Genomic DNA, 8,678 nt, shown 5'->3' on the forward strand with positions numbered 1-8,678 from the left:
TCCAGCACTTTCATCCTACTTCCTTTGAACCACCTTACCGCCCGCTTTTAAAATCCGCCTGAAAATCTCTCTTTTTGGCTTTGCCTACGCCTGCCCAACTCTCTCCCTTTTTTTCTATTCCTCTCCTGTTTGACATCCACCATTTTCCCTTTCATAACGTCAAGCATGTGAGAAGTGCTGTAGAAATACAAGCTGTTGTGAAATTAAATTTGGAACACCTCCTGAATACATGAAACCAGCCCAAGACACAAACTCCCTTCCTTAGCACAGGGTTCTGAGGATAACTGAAATGGCTACATTGCTGCCCCACTGAGATCAGCACAGATCAGAGATTGAGTCTGGAAACTGCCTGGTCTGTACACTTCAGCACCATTTATCATCCAGATTTTGTATAAAAGATGGTAAAGTGCCTTTTATGCACCCTTCTAAGGAGTATGCTGAAAAAGGGGCAAGGTTGGTGTTATTTTAGACTGGTCTTGCACTTATACAGCCTTCACTTCCTCCTTACTATGGTCTCACAAATGTTTGAGGGGAAAGAGGCACATTCTGTTTGGTGCAACAGTTAATTGTGGCCTGAACAAAACAAGCTCTGAATTCACTTGTTCATCCATTGCAAGGAGGACTGCAGTCCCACCCACATTTTACACTCTGCTTTGTGTAATGGTGCAGTGTAATGGCATGGTCTGACGTGAAGATGACAGTAATGTCTTGGTATCACTACCAAGTGCAGCAGACCATAAACAAATAGAACACAGAAAGTCTTTGTTTACTAGTCGCATATAGCTAGAATTGGATACCATTACACAGGTGGCCAGCAATCACTTTTAAAAGGAGTGAATGAATTATTGAAGGGAAGAGTGTCTCCTGTTTTGGCCCTTACATTTGCTGCATTTTGAAAAGTTTTATGTTTCAGACCAGCATTATCTTGTGTGGTTCCTCTTCTTAAATAAGATTTAGTTATTGCATCACCTTCAGCAGTGGATAAATGACAACAGGGTTGACCGAAAGTGTAAATATTCTTGGGTCTCAGTAGCTTGGCGTTCATTCATGCGAAATTTGTGAATAAATGCTACTTGTGATTCAGGAAATTTATGTCACGGCAGTAAATGGGTACTGTACTGTAGATTCCTGTGCTAGGAGCAAGTAAGAACTCAATCAAGATCCATGAATAATCAATCAACAGGCAGAATTCCACTGAACAATCTATTCTCATTCATTGCTGTTGTTATAGGATTCTTAATCTCATCAAATGATCGCCTACAACCCAATTTCCAATTCTTGATTCAGATAGCAAGTTTTTAAAAGCAGATCACTTTCTGTGAAGCACATTTGTATGCATTTTCTGAGCTGCTCCAGTGGCACTTGTGGGTCGAGACAAAGTTATAAAAGTGTGTTATCAGACAGATCCAGTCTGGAGTTTGTAATTTATTATATTCTTATTGATTCTGAATGTCAAACCTGACATTTCACTGCAGAGACTATTCCAGTACTGAGGGTGCTGGTTCTCACCTTGGTTACTGCATGGTAGTACAAGGAGCTACATCATGAGTGTGTAGACAAAATGAAAACTGTTTCCGGAGCTACAGAACGTAACCAAGAGATGAAGAAATCCCGCAGTGTGCTGTAGCTAGGAGTGGCTAACTCACAACTGTATTCAAATTACCAATGGTGCCCACCTCCTCCTTGCTTTGGTGTGCAGAGAGTGGATGTGGGAAGTGAGAAAAGTGACCGAGAAGAGCGATGGGGTAGCAGCAAATCGTGTCTTGTCAGGAGTGTTGAGCAGAGGGTACGAAAGACATGGTCCAGTGGTGAGAAACTGGCGGTTCAGCTATTCACATTAAAAAAATTCCATGATAACTGCTGCTATGGAAAAAAGAAATGTGAATAATTAAATTACAGAACTGAACCAGAGGTGATAGAAAGAGAAGACTGAAAATAGAAAAATTATTTTTCTGCAGCATGAGTTCAAGACCCACCTGAGTGTATCAAATGAATTTTTTTTTAAAAAACTGATTCTCCTGCTATTATGCAACCACTTCAGCAGGATCTCTCTCACTCCTTGACCACTCCAGTGAAGTAAATTATGGGAACCGTCCTGGAGCGATTCCATTGTACACAGCAAACGGGGGTGGGTGAGGAGGGGTTTCAAAGAGCCTGAGGATCTCCCTGGCCCTGCCACATTGAAACATCTGTTGCAATGAGTCTTGAAGAAAATAATTCTTACGTAAGACCTCGGTCAAGTATACCTCAAAAAGTTCCTTTTGGAAGGAAAACTTGTCAAAAGCTCCATTTTAGCAGCGTTTTTTTTTATATATAACTTTTTTTGAGAACATACAAGTCCGTAACTGTGATTCCCAGAAGCCATCAGATTATATCAAAACTTTTATGTCTGAACAAACAATGAGAAAAACATGACATCTAATTCATTGGGTGGTGGGCAGGGGTGGAGGGGGATAAATTTTAAAATGGTGTGTCTGGTCCACCGACTCCACGTGCTCCCACTTCTAGCCGCTCTTGTCGGAGGAGGGTGAGCAATAGAAGCAGCTACCTGCCGGCAGCGGCAAGTGGCCAATTGGTTGGTTCCATTCTTACCTATCTTATCATAGCCAGAGAATCACTTGCAATGGCTTCCCTTCCTGCTTCCACACGGTTACTTCTGGTGTTCCCCCAAGGATCTATCCTTGGCCTCCTCCTATTTCTCATCTACATGCTGCCCCTAGGTGACATCATCTAAAAGCACTGCATTAGTTTTCACATGTACGCTGATGACACCCAGCTCTACCTCACCACCACCTCTCTCAAATCCTCCACTGTTGCTAAATTATCAGACTACTTATCAGACATCTACTACTGGATGAGCAGAAATTTCCTCCAATTTAATATTGGGAAGACTGAAGCTGTTGTTTTCGGTCCCTGCTCCAAACTCCGTTCCCAAGCTACTGATTCCATCTTTCTCCCTGGCAACAGTTTGAGATTAAACTAGTCGCTTTGCAAACTTGGTGTCACATTTCACCCCGAGATGAGCTTCCAAACTCATATTCGCACCATCACTAAGACCGCCTATTTCTACATCTGTAACATTGCCTACTTCTTCCCCGTCTCCGTGCCTTTCTTACCTCTGGATTTGACTATTGCAATGCAATCCTAGCTGGACTCCCACATTCTACCCTCCGTAAACTTGAGGTCGTCCAAAACTCTGCTGCCCATGTCTTAACTTGCACCAAGTCCCATTAACCTGTCACTCTATGCTTGCTGACCAACATTGGCTCCCGGTCAAGCAATGTCTTGATTTTCAAATTCTCATCTTTGTTTCCAATCCCTCCATGACCTCACCCCACCCTATCTCTAATCTCCTCCAGCCCCACAACCCTCAGATATCTGCACTCTTCTAATACTGGCCTCTTGAGCACCCTGATTTTAATTGCTCCATCGTTGGTTGTCACACCTTCAGTTGCCTAGGCCCCCAAGTTCATGAATACCCTCCCAAAGACTCTTGGGCTCTACCTCACTTTTCTCCTTTCAGAGACTTTTTAAAACCTAGCTCTTTGACTAAGCTTTTGGTCATCTAACCTAATATCTCCTTTCGTTGCTCAGTGTAATTTTGGTTGTTAATGCCCGGGAAGTGCCTTGAGACATTTTATTACACGAAAGGCATCATATAAATACAAGTTTTTGCTGTTGTTGTCTATCAATCTGGTGGGCCAGATTGAGGATGTCACCAGGATCTTACTGGTGCCGGATGGGCCTCAATCTGTGGGCAAAGCCTTGCAGATCCCTGGAGTCTGCCCTCTACCCTTGTGGCAGGCCAGAAGGCCATCGAAGCCTCATTTATATATCCCCCCACCTTCAAAACCCACTTCAACTACAGGGTCACAGCATCAGCCACAGGTCATCCTATGGAGGGTGTCCCTCTTGATAACAATGACCTGGCAGCTGTGGCCACAAATAATTTTTAAAATTTCCTACATCTTCAGCGGGCACCTTCATTTTGAGGTACCCTAGTATTCTCCTCCCTGCTGCACTCACTTCTCCTGGTGGGGCTGCTGGCAGGACAACACTGCAGGCCCTCCCATTGGCCCCTGGGTGCATGTCCCACTTGCCATCCTTAATTGGACTGCGCTCTCGGAATTGGTCTCCTAATTGGCTGTCTCTGATAAGATTGCGCAGGCGGACGGCAAGGTATCACCAGCGGGGCTAGACCTCCTTTTGGTCCCGAACTCTGAAAATCTTTAAATGCGCCAAGATTCTGCCCATTGGTTCTTACAGACTGTAGTCCTGCTCTCTAATCCATCTGAGAACCTGGAGTCCTGGTCTCTGATTCTTCTAATTGGCTGATATAGACAATCTCTGAAAAGCTGATTTCCCCTGAAGCACAATCATGCTGACTTATGATTTGAAGCCTTGTCAACTTAATACACTGATCATTGATATGTATGTTGATTCCTTGTGATATTGTATTTGAAAACTGAATTTATAAAATCCATATATTTCTGGAATTGTCAAATTTTGCATGAATGTCAACACAAATAAAAGTACACGGAGGAAAGTAATGAGGTTGGTATTGCTTCTGGCCAGAGGAAGAGGAGCTGTTGGTAGAATGCAAATGTATCCTGGTGTCCTACTTGTAAGTGAAACTCAGGGACCTGCTCTTTTTCCAATTGTTCTGGCAAATGTGAAGGGGGAGGAGTGATGAATCTGGCTCTGCAGTGGAATGAGTCAACTCATGCTGTTTAAGTGTACTTTGCAATTTTTGTAAGTGAAAGAGTGTGTTTTCGGAACAATTTCTTAGAACAGCATGTTCTGGAACCAACAAGAGAGCAGGCTATTCTATACCTGGTAGTGTGCAATGAGACAGGATTAATTCATGACCTCATCGTAAAGGCGCCTCTCGGTAGCAGTCACCATAACATGATTAAATTTCACATTTCATTTTAAGGAGAGAAATAAAGGTATGAAGACTGAGCTGGCTAAAGCGAACTGGGAAATTAGGTGAAAGGGTAGGTCAGTAGAGATGAAGTGGCAGACATTTAAGGAGACATTTCATAATGCTCATTAATGATACATTCCAGTGAGAGAGAAAGACTGTAGGAGAAGAATGCTCCAACCGTGGCTAACTAAGGAAGTTAAAGATGGTATCAAATTGAAAGAAAAAGCATACAATTCTGTGAAGACTAGTGGTAGGTCAGAAGATTGGACAGAGTTCAATAACCAATAAAGAATGACAGAAAAGGGAGAAATTAGAGTACAAGGGAAAACTAGCTAGAAATATAAAAACAGAGAGCAAGAGTTTCTACAAGTACTTAAAAAGGAAAAGAGTAACAAAAGTGAGTGTGGGTCCTCCAGAGAGAGTGCCTTGGGAATTAATAATGGGAAATAAGGAAATGGCGGAAGTGTTGAACAGATTTTGTGTCTGTCTTCACTGTGGAAGACACAAATAACATCCCAGAAATAGTTGTAAATCAAGAGGTAAAAGGGAGGAGGAACATGAAACAATTACAACCACCAGGTAAAGGGTACTGAGAAAATTACTGGAACTAAAGGTCAACAAGTCCCAAGGACCTGATGGACTTCATCCGAGGGTCTTTGAAGAAGTGGCTGCGGAAATAGTAAACGCGTTGGTTGTAATATTCCAAAGTTCCCTAGATTCTGGGAAGGTCCCATCAGATTGGAAAATAGTGAATTTAACTCCTCTATTAAAGAAAAGAAAGCAGGAAATTACAGGCCAGCTCGCCAAACTTCTATCATAGGAGGGGTTATAGCAGGGCATTTAGAAAATCTTAGTGCAATCAGGCAGAGGCAACATGATTTTGTGAAAGGGAAATCATGTTTGACTAATTTATTAGAGTTCTTTGAGGAAGCGATAAGCAACATGGATAAAAAGGAACTTGTAGATTATGTACTTGGACTTCCAAAAGGCGTCTGATAAGGTGTCACATCAAAGGTTACTAAACAAAATAAGAGGTCATGGTGTAGGGGGTAACACATGAGCATGGACAGAGGATTGGTTAGCTAACAGAAAGCAGAGAGTAGGGATAAATGGGGCATATTTGGGTTAGCAAACTGTAATTAGTGGAGTGCCACAGGGATCAGTGCTGGTGCCTCAACTACTTACAATCTATATAAATGACTTGGCTGAGGGGGCCGAATGTATGGTTGCTAAGTTTGCTGACGACACTAAGATAGGTAGGAGAGTACGTTATGAGAAGGATAAAAGGAATCTGCAAAGGGATTTAGATAGATTAAGGAGAGTGGGCAAAAATGTGGCATATGGAGTATAATGTGGGATAATGTTAACTTGTCCATTTTGGCAAGAAGAATAGAAGTATCTTATTGAAATGGAGAGATTGCAGAATTCTGCAGTACAGAGGGATCTGGGTGTCCTGGTACATGAATCACAAAACGTTATGCAGGTGATTAGGAAGGAAAATAGAACGTTGTCGTATTGCTACAGTTGTACAGGGCATTGGTGAGACTACATCGGGACCACTGTGTACGGTTTTGGTCTCTTCACTTAAGAAAGGATATAATTGTATTAGAATCAGTTCAGAGAAGGTTCACTCAACTGATTCCTGGAATGAAGGAGTTATACCTTGAGGAAAGGTTGGACAGATTGGGTCTGTATCCATTGGAGTTTAGAAGAATGAGAGGTGATCTTATTGAAACATGCAAGATCTTGATGGGACTTGACAGGGTGGATGCTGAGAGGATATTTCCCCTAATGAGAGACTAGAACCAGGGGACACAGTTTAAAAATAAGGGCCCCCCCCCAGTTAAGATGGAGATGAGGAGAATTTTTTTTAATCTCAGAGTCATTAGGCTGTAGAATTCTGTTCCCCAGACAGCAATGGAGGCTGGGTCATTGAATATTTTTAAGGCTGAGTTAGATAGATTTTTAATTGACAAGGGAGTCAAAGGGTATACAGTCATAGAGTTATACAGCACAGAAACTGGCCCTTCAGCCCATCGTGTCCATGCCGGCCATCAAGCATCTATCTATTCTAATTCCATTTTCCAGCACTTGGCCCATAGCCTTGTTTGTTATGGCGTTTCAAGTGCTCATCTATAGCTGGGGGGTAGTAGAGTTGCGGCCAAAATCAGATCAGCCATGATCTTATCAAATGGCAGAGCAGGCTTGAGGGGCCACATGGCCTAGAAAGATGAAAAGAGAGATCAGAAGTAATCTCCTCAGGCACTGAAAGCGTTAAGCCAGGGATGGAGGGAGAATTGGCAACAAACTTGATAGACTCTTGTGCACCTGTCTGGTGGCTATAATAGCAGCAGAAATAGAGCCCTGGGAATAGTCACAATTCTTCAATCGTAAGTAACTCAATTTTGGGAGGATGGTGTCCACTTTTTATTACACTAATTCAGGTTTCCTGGCTGAGGCAGAACAGGCACAGGCTTATGTCTTGTCTTCTTATTCTCCTCCACTCCCTAAAATGGGGAATATTTTCTTTTTGCCTCTTGCTAACTGTAAGGTGAAGACAAGAAAATTACTGTATTGAAAAATCACAGACACTGCCTCCATGATGCTACTTTGTTGAAGCAACATCATCCATTCTCAAAACACTGAAAGAAGCAGCTAACTGAAAAATGGAAGTTTTAAATATTAAATATATATGTTTTATGAACAATAAGAATGAATATGTGGTTCAAAGAGAAAAGAAAGGGAAGGAGAGCACTGGGATTTGATACCATGGCCATACTGAAAGCTGGGTTGGTGTGAAGAGCTGGAGGGCAGAGTAATAGAATCTCACTCCCAGTTGTAAACTGTCACTTAAATTTTCTGCAAATGGAGTACGAAAAGAGCTATGATAATCTCTCCACTTCAGGCAGGATGCATTGGCTCAATAATCTGCTAGGCTCCAAGTAAACGGAGCTTCTAGAATCCTAATGTAAGCAAGAGAAAAGGAGATAGGGAACACATGTTTTGAGGATAGATAAACCCAACTGGAAGCAATAGGAAAATTATTTCTAGCGCTGCCACAGTAATTGTTTTCTAATCCTCTCATGCTAATTAACTTTGCAAATTGGCCAGTGGCATTAAAAGTAAATATTTTTCAGGCAAATATCTGAATACCTAAGCAATCATGCTCAGTTATACAACAGTGTCTGAGCAACATTGATGCCGTGGCAGCAATGGAAATGAGTGATTGAGACAAGAAAGCGGCAACTTCTTGGGTTTAGAACCAAATAGCGCCGGAAAGATGAACACTCTGCACAGGAAAAATGAGTTCCAAAACTTTGTCACTTGACACCTGAATGCAACAGCCCAATAGCAGAATTTTCTCTATGACTTTCATGTAACTTCACCTGAAGAGGGTGCAGCAACCTAAGTTACATACAAAGAAATGCCACTCAGGTTTCATGTTCCAGCACTTGGCACATTTGAATGGCAAAATGCTCCCCAAAAAACCTGGTATGAGAGCTTCTAAAGCTGCCATTTGGGTGTTATTCTGTCTTAATAGACAGGCTGGCTGTCAAGAAAGGGTTTTAGTTTTAGCTTTTTGACTAAGAATAGTTTTGTTGCTTATGATCCTGAATGTTTTTAGACCTTTAATGGAGGCAGTGTTCAGTACTGAGCCACCCATTTGAATGTAAGTGAGGGGAAATAACCACAATTGCTCTTGATAAGTGCTGGAGTCCTGTGTGTGTACTTTTCCTGAGCCAGTAGGTTT

The sequence above is a fragment of the Heterodontus francisci genome, chromosome 47 (assembly GCF_036365525.1).
Source record: "Heterodontus francisci isolate sHetFra1 chromosome 47, sHetFra1.hap1, whole genome shotgun sequence".
Classification (NCBI taxonomy): domain Eukaryota; kingdom Metazoa; phylum Chordata; class Chondrichthyes; order Heterodontiformes; family Heterodontidae; genus Heterodontus; species Heterodontus francisci.